This window comes from Marmota marmota, unplaced genomic scaffold (genome assembly GCF_001458135.2).
Source record: "Marmota marmota marmota unplaced genomic scaffold, marMar, whole genome shotgun sequence".
NCBI classification, from domain to species: Eukaryota; Metazoa; Chordata; class Mammalia; order Rodentia; family Sciuridae; genus Marmota; species Marmota marmota.
In genome coordinates this window covers 10,343,599-10,358,163 of record NW_025999977.1, presented here as the reverse complement: position 1 = coordinate 10,358,163, position 14,565 = coordinate 10,343,599, and the positions used below count along the sequence as shown (strand labels likewise).

Below are 14,565 nucleotides of genomic sequence, written 5' to 3'. Positions count from 1 at the left end.
TGTATAAGAGACAGGCTCCATAGACAATACATGAAATCAACAATCTCAATTTCTTTTTTTTTTTTTAACATGTGGATGTTTATTATTTCCAGCACCATTTGTACTAACTTGTTCTTAAGACTTGAGATCTGGGGCTGGGGATGTGGCTCAAGCGGTAGCGCACTCACCTGGCATGTGGTGCGGCCCGGGTTCCATCCTCAGCACTACATACAAAGATGTTGTGTCCGCCGAAAACTAAAAAATAAAATATTAAAAAATTCTCTCTCTCTCTTTCTCTTAAAAAAAAAAGACTTGAACTGTGATTAACAAATCAAAAACAGCAAAAAACTTATTGATGTTTCTGTAGTACTAAGTGCTAAGTATGCATTCTTAGTAAGATGTAGAATTTATATTTGAAAATTTTGTTCATATTTAAAGAATGTTAAAATTTATGCTTATTAGTGTAATGTAAAAATAACAAAATTTAATGTTTTGACCTCAGAATCACGTATATAATGTTATGAGCCTCAGAACCGACATATGAAAGCTAGTTTAAACTTTATAGGAAATGACCAATCAGAAACATGATATTTAGAATTACAATGGTAAAAGATTTTAAGAATTATTTGAACACCTGAGCCGGGCTCAGTGGCATATATAGCTGTTAGTAATCCCAGTGACTTTGGCAGCTGAAGCAGGAGGATCTCAAGTTCAAGGCTAGTCTCAGCAATTCAGCAAGACCTGAAGCAACTTAGTGAGACCCAGTCCCCCAAAATAAAATAACTGGATGTAGCTCAACTGTAAAGTGACCTTGGGTTTAACCCCAGGACAAAAATAAATAAATAAATAGAACTGGGACCACAGGTGTGTGCTGCTGTGCCTATTTTTTTCCCCCAGCCCTTTAGCTACCTTATTAACTCCTTATTATAAACATTATTTAATTACAATATAGAAATTTGAGATGTGTTAAAGCACATCTAATATTTTCTGCTGAGGTAACTAGTTTTAATATTTTTATGTATTTATTTATCTCACATGTACTTACTAAACATCTTAATTATGCACCATGCATTATACTTAGGATACAGCAGTAAACATTGAAGCTGTAGTTTCTGTCCTTGTGAATCATGTAGATAGAAGAGCATGTAGACTTTAAGACAGCAGTTATAGGTAGAATAATTCCTAGTCTACTGTACAATATGAACAAAGAGAAAAGAAAAAAAAAATGAAAAAGGTCTACTTATTAGACTGAAAGGAAAAGATGAAAACAGCATAGAACTAGTTTTCCTTGTTTGGGTTGTCAGACCCTGGTCTGAAGGTAGGGGCTTCTTATGAATATGACTGACTGGGGTCTTTCTCAGCTAAGGATTTGGCTTCTCTGGGACTCTCATATTAAGTTTCTTTTATGACAGATTCAATCTCAAAGCTTGACCTGGTCAGGCCAAGACATTAGCGCAACAGCTCCATCTTCCTTCTGGGAATCAGTTTACTTTATCTCTTGTCAGATCCTGAAGCATGTACTCAAGTAGTTCCTTAAGAAAGGGTATATAGGAAGTAATATTTTTCTTTTTTACTATTAAAAATGTCTTTATTTTTAGTCTCACACTTAGTAGTTTGGTTGAGAATATATTTCTAGGTTGTCAAATAACTGACTCACAATTTTGAAGGCATTGTTTTCAGTGAATGTAACCTGTCTCTCTGGAGGCTTTTAGGATTTTCTTGTTATCCTTTGTTTCCTTGTCATTGGTGTGTGACTAGGATTTCATTATTCAGGCTACTGTTTGTCCTTTCAGTCTGGAGACTGGTGACCTTTAGTTCTGGGAAAAGTTGTGCAGTCAGCCCTCTGAATATTTGGGTTCTATATTTAAGAATTCAAGAAACTGTGAGCCCTCTGAATATTTGGGTTCTACATTCAAGAATTCAAGAAAATGTAGATTGAAAATACTTAGGAAAAAAAATATTGCTTTTGCATTTAACATATGCAGACTTTTTCTTTTTTGGTCATTATTCCCTAAACAATACCGGTTAACAACTATTTACATAGCATTTAAATGATGTTAGCTATTAAAAGTAATCTAGAGATTATTTAAAGTATGTTTAAGTTATATGCAAATATTGTGCCACTTTACATAAGTGACTTGAGCATCAATGGATTTTGGTATTTGCTGGAGTCCTGGAACTAATCCCCACAGATACCCAGGGACAACAGTATTACTACTTTGATTATTTTCTTCCTTTTTTTTTTTTCCTATCTTCTTGCTAGCATTCTAGGTTTTCAAATGTTAGACATTCTTAGACTGAATCTTCTAGTTTTCTTTTATTTTTTTCTACTTTCCATTTGTTTGTTTTTTTCTTACATTTATTGCTAGACTTTGTCTTCTAACCATTTACTTGAATTTTTCATTTGATCCTGTTTTTAATTTCCAATAGTTCTCTTTTCATATGAACAAAATATTATGTTTAGCCAAGTCATTTTTCAAATAAGGGAGATTTTGTTTGAACATAACTTTCTGTATTTGACTTTTTAAAGATTTATCCGTCTTGACTCTGTTTTTTTTCATATGTAGTTCTTCAGTATTCAGAATTTAGACTAGTTGTATCTAGCATTGGTGAAAGCTTTCTCCAGAGGCTTTTGAGGAACATCATATTTCTAAGATATTTTTGGATGTGATGTAAATAGAAGAAATTAAATGTCTGCAGAGGAACACTTAACCTTTTAAATATTCTAATAATTTTTTGAAAATATTTTTATATGTATGGACCTTTGTATTATTCATTTATATGTGGTGCTGAGGATCGAACCCAGTGCCTCATACATGCTAGGCAAGCGCTCTACCACTGAGCCATAGCCTCAGCCCCTATTCTAATAATTTTATGTTTTGCATACTATAGTATATATTATTTTAAAAAGCACAATTTGATTCTCATTTCTAAATATCTGGAAAGTTTTATGGAAAGTTTTTATAGTAAAAATAGAAGCCTAGCTGGGTGTGGTGGGAATTATCTTGTAGAATATATACACCTGTAACCAGTGTGGGAAACTTAGGGAGACCCTGTCTTAAAAAAATAAGGGCTATGGATGTACCTCAGTGGTAGAGTGCCCCGAGTTTAAAACCAAACCAAACCCCAAAACAAAACAAAAACAAAAAACAATGCAGAAGCACTTTTAAGTGCATGTAATATCAAATTTACAAAATAGCTCAAGTTGACTGGCTGTTAGTGATACTTTTTTTAATCATCAAAGAATTGTATTATCAAAGAACAGTAGTATCAGCTTCTATGTTGGGAATTATCTTGTAGAATATATTTGAGTAGCTCATTCTTGAGAAAAAACCAGAATGGTTTGTATAATTGATCATTTTTGTCTATGCAAGAAATTTGCATTTATTGTATAATGTGGAAATATTTTACTGTATAATCTTTTTACCTACCATTAGAATCTCTTTACAAATGAAGAAAAAAATGTGTAGTGCAATATTATTATTATTATTTTTCCTTCTTGTGCGTCTGGGGATTGAACTACAGGCTTCTTGCATGTTAGTCATTTTACAAATGAAGAAAAATGTGTAATGCAATATTATTATTATTATTTTTCTTTCTTGTGCGTCTGGGGATTGAACTACAGGCTTCTTGCATGTTAGGCAAACATTTTACCATTGAGCTATGTCCCCAGCTGTAGTTTTGTTTTGTTTTTATATTCAATTTAAGAATGAATTTTACTTTTATCCATTTATGACCACATAATTAATAATACTTGAGCATAAAGTAAAATAGATACAAAATATATGGTTTTAAAGTGTTACTGGTCACCTTTGACTTATTAGGTCTTAGCTTTAAGCTGTAATTCTGTTTTTTGTACTGTAGGTGGCAGTAGAATATTGGTTTGCTAATGTACTGCTATGCTAGCAGCAACATAATGTTTAAATGTTTTCTCTGGAATGTTCAAGTTCAGAAAATGCTTAGAAGTTGGCTATTCAACAATAAGAATTTCTTAATCAAAAGGAAGTCTAAATATTTGGGTAGATATTTTGAATTTAGAAATATCATTTTTTGGACAATTTAAAGCTCTGTAAACAATCCCTTTTGCTGTAATTCTCTAGTTTTTATATAATAGAGTTTTCCTGATTTCATGGAGCATTTTTGAGAATTTAGGTAATGATGTACAAGACATATTGGTAATTCTCTAAAGGATTGGTAGTTTATTGATGTAACTTTCTTGGGTTACTGGACATCATATTATAAACAGTAATTGTGGATTACTCAGCTGGGGTTTGCAGACTATTTTAACAGACTCAAATGACCTGTAATGACATGTTTTGGGTTTTCTTTCTTAATTTAGGGAAAAACCTGTATTAATCAGTTTTTTGTTCTCCTTTTCTCAAAACAACTACTCTGGGTATGGAAACTTGAGTTGAAGGAGTACTTGGATAAGATTTTAAAGGATATGCCTATCTTCAATGTATTTACTGATTATTTACTAAGCCCCGAATGTGCTCTACCCTGTTTTGTATACAAGGTAAATGTCAGAGTTCTTTGTCTTACAAAATAATAAATGCCATAAGATAAAAATGATGTGGTGTGGTGAAGTGGATCCTATTTTAACTGCAGAAATATGAAAAAAATCAAGATTCTGGTTCTAATAAAACATCCACATTTTTAAAAATATTTTTTTTAGTTGTAGATGGACACAATATCTTTATTTTTATGTGGTGCAAAGGATCAAACCCAGGGCCTCACGTGTACAAGGCAAGCATTCTACCACTGAGCTACAACCCCAGCCCAACATCCACATTTTTAACTTTGTCTTAATTTAGAATATAGTTTTTATAAATTTGCATTACCATTATTTATCTTTGATGAAAATTTGTCTCAACTCATTCCTTTATTTAAATTCTTTTTAAATAAAGGAATTATAAAAAATTTCAAAAGTTATAATTATAATTTTATATGATCACTGGTATTACAAGCATGAGCTACTATGCCTGGTTCAAAATGTTTTATTGGATATAGCATACATACAGCGAAGTACACAAATCTCTTTTTAGTTATAATTTATAACTAAATTATATAAATTTTTGGTATTTTTTGGTGCTGGGGATTAAACCCAGGGGCATTTACCCACTGAGCCACATTCCTAGTGCTTTTTTTAATTTTTAATTTTGAGACAGGGTCTAGCTAAGTTGCTTGAAGCCTTCCTAAGATGCTGAGTCTGGTCTCAAATTTGAAATCCTCTTGCCTCAGCCTCCTGAGTCTAGGATTACAGGCATGTACCACCATGCCTGGCTTATGTGTACTTTTTATGCAGGTTGAGTATCTCTTATCCAGGATGCATGGGACGAAAAGTATTTTGGGTTTGTTCAGATTTGGGGGTATTTATGTATAAAGAATGAGATATACTGGGGATTTGACCCAAATATAATCATGAAATTCATTTTTGTATTTAATATATACATAGCCTGAAAGTAATTTTATGCAATATTTTTAGTGTACCTTTATTAATTGATTTATTTATTTTAGTACCAAGGATTGAACTCAGAGGCACTCGACCACTGAGCCACATCCCTAGCCCTATTTTGTATTTTATTTAGAGACAGGGTCTCACTGAGTTGCTTAGTGCCTCACTTTTGCTGAGGCTGGCTTTGAACTTAAACTTCTCCTACCTCAGCCTCCCAGAGCTGCTGGGATTACAGGCATGTGCCACCATGCCCAGCAGTGTGCCTTTATTTTGACTGATTCATCACATTAGGTCAGAGTTGAAATTTTCCATTTGTGATATCATGTCTGCTCAAAAAATTTTGGATTTGTAGCACTTTAGATTTCATATTTTTGGATTAGGGATGTTTAATCTGTAGAAGAGTAATTTTTAATATCTTTATATGCCAGTATGGAATTATCTCTGAATGATAATGTTCTGAACATTATTCCCTGTTATGACATGATTAGCAATATAGCTCTTTCCCAGTAGTTTTCTACAGTCCTATCACAGAAGCTACCATTTATGAGATCCTTAAATTTCTCTTATGTTTATTCAGAGAGCATGTTACTTTCTTAAGAAATAACATTATTATCTATAATTCATTTAAAATGTGTTTATTCAAGTGAACATTTATTGAGTACCTGTTACGGCCCTGAAAACATTAGTGAATCAAACAACTTCCTTCCTCCTGGAACTGTTATGGGGGAATGTCCTGACAGTAAACTAAAATAATGCGAATAAAGGAATGAAGGCAGAAAAATACTTATTTTTTTTATATACTTCCCTCCTTGCTTTCACCTCTATAATTTTTTTTTTTTTTTAAATATTTATTTATTTATTTATTTTTAGTTTTTCGGCAGACACAACATCTTTGTTTGTATGTGGTGCTGAGGATCAAACCCGGGCCGCACGCATGCCAGGCAAGCGTGCTACCGCTTGAGCCACATCCCCAGCCCACCTCTATAATTTTTTTATCCCTTAAAGTCAATGACAGACTTTTACCTGAGATAGTGAATATTGCTTAATTATTATATTTGGCTTTCTTATAAGAAAACTAGTAGATTTTATAATCAAAGTGATAAATGTTCAAACTAATTTTATGTAAACTTGATGTTCAGAACAGAATCTCCCAGTATATATTTTTGCCATCCAATCTCATAATTCCCTTTTTTATAGAGTTGGAAAGTGACTGAATTTTCCTATTGAGAATTCTACTCTATGGATCTCACATACATATCATATATCTAGCCTTATATTCTCTTTTGCTATGTATTCCTAAAGTGAGTATATCTTTAAGTCCTCTCTGGCTTTTTAGGTAGCTCTCTAGAAAGGATACCTTATTTTTAAAAACTTTTTCCCTCCAATAATGGGGGGAAATCGAATCAGAGTTGCTCCACCACTAAGCTACACCCCCAGCCCTTTTTATTTAGTCAGGATCCCATTAAATTGCTGTTGCTGGCCTTGAATTTTCCATCCTCCTAGCCTCAGCCTCCCTGAGTCACTGGGATTATAGGCATGTGCTACTATGCCTGGCTCAAAAACTTTTTATTGAATATAGCATACAGCAAAGTACACAGATCTCACTTACATAGCTTAGTGACTCTTCACAAGCTGAATGTAACCATGTAGCCAGCACCAGAATAAGAAACCAAATACGGCCAACACTGTAAAACCCCCTCATCCTTTTTCATATTCATTAATGTCTTACCCACAAAGAACCACTTTCTAACTTCTAATACCATAGTATAGTTTTGCCTGTTTGCAAACTTTATATTAATGGAATTGTACAGTACTAAGTACTCATGTGTGGCTTCTGTCACTTAATATTATTTTTATGAAATTCAGCATTATTGTGTATAATTATAGATCATTCATTGTCATTGATGTAGAGCAGGGATCAGCAAACTACAATTCACAGGCTAAATCGGACACCTTGCCTGTTTTTGTACAACTAGTGAGCTGAGAATAGTTTTTAAAAATATTTTTTAATTTTATTTTTCTTTTTAGTTATATATGGGCACAATATCTTTATTTTGTTTGTTTCTTTTTATGTGGTGCTGAGGATCGAACCCAGGATCTCACATGTATGAGTTGAGCACTCTACCGCTGAACCACAACCCTACCAATTTTTATATTTTTAAATGGATAAAATAAATAAATAATTAAAATTATCTTGTGACTTGTTGAAAATGACATGACATTAAAATTTCAATGCCCGTAGTAAAGTGTAGTTTTTGCCCTCAGGCCAAGTTGAGTAGATGTGATGAAAACTGGGTGGTTGGCAAAGTCTAAAATATTTATTATTTGGCTCTTTTCAGAAAATATTTTGCCAATTCCTGCTGAGTATACTGATATTTGAATATACATATCTATTCTACTGTTGATGGGCATTTGGGAAGTTTCCAGAGTTTACCTATTATGAACATAGGACTCTACTTTTCAAGCATTAAAATTGTTGTAAATGTTAGAAAATCATTCTTTACCCATGATGCCTCTTCCATTGAGAATCATTTTGGATCAACACTTAGGTTGATTTCACAAGTGTATGTATATATAGTTTAATTTGGCTCTGTTTTGTCTTTACAAATGAGACTATAAGATAGGAACTTTTGCTCTGAGTTCTATTTCTTTTTTTAAAAAAAATTTTTATTAGTTGTTGATGAAATTTTTTATTTTTATATTGTGGTTCTGAGAATTGAACCCAGTACTTCACACATGCCAGTCAAGTGCACTACCACTGATCCCCAGCCCCAGCCCTTGAGTTCTATTTCTTTTGAACCTTTTTATATAACTGAAAAAAGTTTTTCTTAGAAGATGCACTATAGATAATTGAATAAATTACACTTTATTACTCTCCCTTGTCATACATTTTATGACTTCTTCAATAGTTCTTTGATGGCCTTATTAACTAGTATGTCTTTTTTTAGAGACAGGATCTCACTATGTGTTGCCCAGGTGATCTGAACTCTTAGGTTTAAGTGATCCTTCTGCCTCATCTTCATGAGTGAAGGAACTACAGAGACATGTCAACTTTGCCTGGCTAATTATTGCAGTATTGTTTTTTTTTTCTCTTGTTTTCATTTAAATTTTTTTTTTTTTAGCTTTTAGGTAGACACAATATTTTTATTTTTTTGTGGTGCTGAGGATTGAACCCAGTGCCTCACGCATGCTAGGCGAGCGTGTTACTATTACTACTTGAGCCATATCCCCAGCCCCTTGTTTTCATTTTTATTATTAAATCTTTTAAATTTCTTTTGGCTCAATTCTTTCACTGTTATAGAACTGAGATAGGAATTTGGTACAAAGAGGGGGAGAGATGCTGAATCTCAAAGAAAGTGCCCTTGAGCCAGAGATGCAATAAATGCTTAGGAACAGTTGTAATTCTCAAGAGACATGGCCTTGCCCATGCCTTTGTAAAATAAAGGAAATAAGCAAGCAAAGGAAAAATGATGCAAAATAATGTAAATTTTGCTCTGCAGCTCCACCCTGGTTTCCACATATAGTTCAGCCCACAGCAACTGTCCCTGTATAAATATATTTTTTTAATACCTTTATTTTAATGTTTAGTTAGTTTCTTAATATGGTACTGGGAATTAAACACAGTGCCTCACATATGCTAGGCAAGCACTCTACCACTGAGCCACCACCCCAGCCCCTTCTTAAATATTAATACCCCACACCGTGGGTTGCTATCTCTCCTTCAGGAGATAGCCCCATTCTCCCTTGAATGTATATTCCTTGCTTTACCCCAAAGATATCTCTTTTGACATTGTCCCCATTCTCTCTTGGATATGTATCTACTTTTCTAAATAAGCCTCTGTCTATGCCTTTTTCTGGCATGTGCTGACATTTTTTTCTGTCACTTATGCCTGCTAGTCCTAGGTCAATTTCCCTCTTCTCTCTGAGAACTCCTTGGAGCCTTCTTCAGAGATATATCTTCTTTTGTGATTCTTTTTTTTTTTAAATTCATTTATTTATTAATTAATTTATTTATTTTGTGGTGCTGGGAATTGAACCCAGGGCCTTGTGCATGTAAGGCAAGCACTCTACCAACTGAGCTATATCCCCACCAGTAGTTTTGATTCTTAAACAGTAATTTTTTTAACCTGGACTATATATTGTCCTTAATTTTTAAAATTAATTAATTAATTAATTTTACAGTAGAATGCCTTTTGACATATTGTACACAAATGGAGCACAACTTCTCATTCCTCTGGCTGTACATGGTTCAGAATCACTCCAATAGTGTAATCATACATGTATATAAGGTAATAAGTCTGTCTCATTCTACTATCCTTCCCATCCCCACAGCCCCACCTCTCCCCTCACTCCCATCTACACAAACCAAAATTCTTCATTCTTCCGTATCTTCCTGCCCTACTATAGATCAGCATCCCCTTATCAGAGAAAGCATTTGACTTTTGTTTTTTGGGGATTGGCTTATTTCACTGAGCATGATATTCTCTACTTCCATCTATTTACCTTCAAATGCCATAATTTCATTCTTCTTTAAGGCTGAGTAATATTCTATTGTGTATATGTACCATATTTTCTTTATTCATTCATCTGTTGAAGGGCATCTAGGTTGGTTCCATAGTTTAGCTGTTGTGGAATTGAGCTACTATAAACATTGATGTGGCTGTGTCCCTGTAGTATGCTGATTTTAAGTCCTTTGGGTATAAACTGAGTAGTGGGATAGCTGGGTCAAATGGTGGATCCATTCCAAGTTAAATAGTAATTTTAAAAAATATGTTAACCTAGGTACTTTAGTTGGACACTACACTAATCAAGTACTGTTTCCCAAGAGAAAGCTTTAGGGGCTGTCAGCAATATTGTAGAAATAGTTCCAAAAATGAAGGGGGAAGGAAAGAGCCTCTTTTTTTTTTTTTTAGGGTGTGAATAACCCACATCTGCTTATTCTTTTTTTTAAAATAGGTATTGAATTTCTTTTTATTAATTATTTTTTTATTTATATGACAGCAGAATGCATTACAATTCTTGTTACACATATAGAGCACAATTTTTCATATATCTGGTTGTATAAAAAGTATATTCACAACAATTTGTGTCTTCATGTACTTTGGATAATAATGTCCATCACATTCCACTATCATTTTTTTTATTATTGTTCAAAACATTACAATGCTCTTGACATATCGTATTTCATACATTTGATTCAAGTGGGTTATGAACTCCCATTTTTACCATGTGTACAGATTGCAGAATCACATTGGTTACACATCCACGTTTATGCATACTGCCATACTAGTGTCTGTTGTATTTTGCTGCCTTTCCTATCCCCTACTATCCCCCCTCTTCTCCCCTCCCCTCTCTTCCCCTCCCTTCTTCTCTCTCTACCCCATCTACTGTAATTCATTTCTCTTTCTCTTTTTTTTTTCCCCTTTCCCCTCACCTCCTCTTATATGTAATTTTGTATACCAATGCAGGTCTCCTTCCATTTCCATGCAATTCCCCTTCTCTCTCCCTTTCCCTCCCACCTCTCGTCCCTGTTTAATGGTAATCTTCTTATGCTCTTCCTCCCTACTCTGTTCTTAGTTGCTCTCCTTATATCAAAGAAGACATTCGGCATTTGTTTTTAAGGGATTGGCTAGCTTCACTTAGCATAATCTGCTCTAATGCCATCCATTTCCCTGCAAATGCCATGATTTTGTTATTTTTTAGTGCTGAGTAATATCCATTGTGTATAAATGCCACTTTTTTTAATCCATTCATCTATAAGAGCCTTTTTTTTTTAACTTTGTAATTTCTTTTGGAGTCTTTCGCATATTTACATCTTTGAGCTGGCCAATTTTTTTTTTTTTTAAGAAAAGGCTAAATTTTTTCCCCCTGAAGTTAAATGCTAATCTGTTACTTGGAATTATTTAATAGGAGTAAACATTTGTTTTGCTTCATTGTGAATTCCTCCCCACCCCCGATGCTGATAGAGATAGGTGTCATACTCAAAATGTTAAGAACATAGATGGCAAGTAAGTTACTGGAAAAAGTAACTGGCAGAATGAAAACCATTTAGTTAGCTTATACTACTAGAGTGTAATTTAGAGTTTGGCAGTACTGTTGCTGTTTTCTGACTTTCTTTCTTTCTTTTTTTTTTTGTCTTTTGTTTGTTTGTTTTTATTGTTTTCTGACTTTCAAAAAAAATTTTTTTAGTTGTTGATGGACCTTTATTTAATTTATTTGTATGTACTACTGAGAATTGAACTCAGTGCCTCACACGTGCTAGATAAGTGCTCTATTACTGAGCTACAACTGCAGCCTGCTGCCTTATTTCGTCAATTATTAATTTACTCTACTTTTAAAATTATACAGGTAAAATCTAGAAAGTTGGTTTTTTGAACCCTCATCTATACAGTTGTTTTTCTTTTGATGTGTTCTGTTGAGAATGCAGAACATTTTTACTATAATAACAGACTATATAAGAAGAAATATAGAAGATGGTAATTAGTTCTGTAGCCCCTTAAATACAGAGAATGACCAGGTCTTGGTTTAATGGTCCTGGTTAAAAAAGGTTTCATATTATGATGTTAGAAAACTTGGTCATCAGAGACTCAACATGGCGGCGGGCGGGGAGGCAGCGCTTTCAGTACCTCCTCAGCCACGCGGACAGAGAGACACATCAGAACGTTCGGATTTTACCTGCTGAGAAACTCCCAGCAAAATTCTGCTGAAGTGAGACCTAGGTGGGGAATTTGGGATTATTGGAGGTGACAGCTTGCCCTGGAAGGGTGAATCTCGGCCACCCTGCGCGGAGGTCCGGGTCGCCGCTGCCTGGCGACCCGCGCAGAAGGAGGCGTTTCAGCACTGCCTGGTACCGTGTGCGGCGTAGAGACCCTTTGAAGAGGTTGCTAACCAAGCCTTCATGAAACAGCGGACCAGAACTGAAACTGAGTCTGGGACAGACCAGAGACAGGCCTGACCCAACCCTCCCATTGGACACTCCGGCAAGGAGTCTGGGGCCCGCCATAGCAGAGAGCTGACGTCACCAGAGTTCGGCAGACGGGGTCCCTTCCCAGCGAAATCGCTTCAACAGGTGTGTGACTCCCATCCCCACCAGATGCATACAGCTGGGAAACCTCAAAAATCTCGCCCCAGAACTCCGTGGGCGTGACTCTAGGGGCCAAGGGAAGCAATGGGGAATCCGGACCCCCAACTCCCCCTACCACCAGCGGTGTGGGTGTGACTGTAGGGGCCGAGGGAAGCAGAGAGGGGACTCCCGACCCCCAACTCCCCCTACCATCAACGGCTACACCCAAGGCCTTAGCCACCAGTTCCCGGGGGCATGGCCACCGAAGGGGTCCAGACAAATTAAACTGACGGTTCCCAGATCATCCGCTCCACAACCTTGGGGTCTGGATGAATGACAAACAGAGAGAGTGCTCAGTCTTTCGGGAAATAGGGGGCTGCAAGTGTAACTAGATCTGTGGAGATCGCCTCCGGTGAGCGGGGCCTGGCTGGCTGGCAGGAGGAAGGGGGGAGGGGCCGGAGAAGAGAAACAGCTCTGGACTAATAGGATTGGAGAGACGCCCAGTAGGGGAAGAGGAGCCGCCTTACAGGGATTGCTGCTGGCACATAGAGGGCAGAAGCTCGGCTCGGAGGGCACAGCTCCGCCTACTGGAAGAGAAGAAAATAGAACTCTAAGACTTCATTTATCATTTTTTTTCTTTTCCCTTTTCAATTTTTATTGTTCTTTCCATTCTCCTTTATTCTACCTATTTTTCTCTCCCTCTTTCTCTTTAAGGACTCTTTCCTTCCCCTTCCCCCTAACTTTCATCCCAAGCATTATGACTTTCATTATGTGTAATTATCTAAATGATAATAGGTGAATGTTCCGAGGCTGTCTATAGGGCTCCTAAGTACCTAGCTATTACCAAATACCCTGATCCATTCGCCTGTTAATATCCCCCTTCAGTAGAGCAATCTTCCAAAGTAGCCAAAACATACTAACCTTCATACCATCATAGCACCTAACCTAAACATAAAGTCCTAAGACCAAACAACAGATCACTATATGCCTACAGAATCCGTAAGCCTTTTATGAATCAAATGAATCAGCTTTAAATTACAATAAAGCCTAATATCTCTAGACATAGTCTCCCACCACAAAGGACAGACCACAGAGATATAAAAAACCAAAACAAATTTATACGAGAAAACAGAAACACAGCAGTTAAACAGAGTTGGAAAGTAACGTGAACACCATGAAAAAACAAGGAAAAAAGGATTACAAACAATGCAGGACAACTTAAATTTACAGGAGAACGTAGAGGCATCAGAAAAATGGACAGAGAAAGAACTCAAGGCATACCTGACTCAGATGGAATGGAATCTTAAAGAAGTCATTAGACAGCAAGTCCAAACAATGAAAGAATACTTTGAAAATGAATTACATAAGCAGATTCAAGAAGCAAAAAATGAACTCTACTAGGAGATAGAGATTAAAAAAAAATCAAACAGTAATCCTAGAAATGCAGGAAACCATAAGCCAAATCAAAAACTCAAATGAGAATATTACAAATAGACTAGATCAAATAGAAGTCAGAACATCAGATAATGAAGACAAAGTTTATCAACTCGAAAAGAGTATAGTCAACGCAGAAAGGCTGGTAAGAAACCATGAGCAAAACATTCAAGAGATATGGGATGTCATAAAAAAACCAAACTTAAGAGTCATTGGCATAGAGGAAGGTATAGAGGTCCAAACCAAAGGAATGAGCAATCTGTTGAATGAAATAATTTTAGAAAACTTTCCAGACATGAAAGATGGATTGCCAAATCCTGGAAGCCTACAGGACCCCAAACATACAAAACCGTAATAGACCAACTCCAAGACACATTATTATGAAGATATCCAATATACAGAACAAGGAGAGAATATTAAAAGCTACAAGAGAAAGGAGGCAGATTACATTCAGGGGTAAACCAATTAGGTTAACGGCTGATTTTTCATCACAGACGTTGAAAGCGAGAAGATCCTGGAACAACGTATTTCAAACGCTGAAAAATAATGGATTCCAACCAGGAATATTGTATCCAGCAAAATTAAGCTTCAGGTTTGACAATGAAATTAAAATATTTCACGATAAACAAAAGTT

General features: G+C 35.6%; 1 protein-coding gene and 1 non-coding gene across 6 annotated transcripts in view; one reads left to right on the top strand and one right to left on the bottom strand.

The window, feature by feature from the left end:
* The window catches only part of Commd1 (copper metabolism domain containing 1), a 162,641-nt gene that overhangs the window by 5,211 nt on the left and 142,865 nt on the right, over positions 1-14,565 (top strand). The window lies entirely within an intron of this gene.
* Trnav-uac lies at positions 9,452-9,525 on the bottom strand. Its single transcript has one exon. It is a non-coding gene; the product is annotated as a tRNA-Val (tRNA).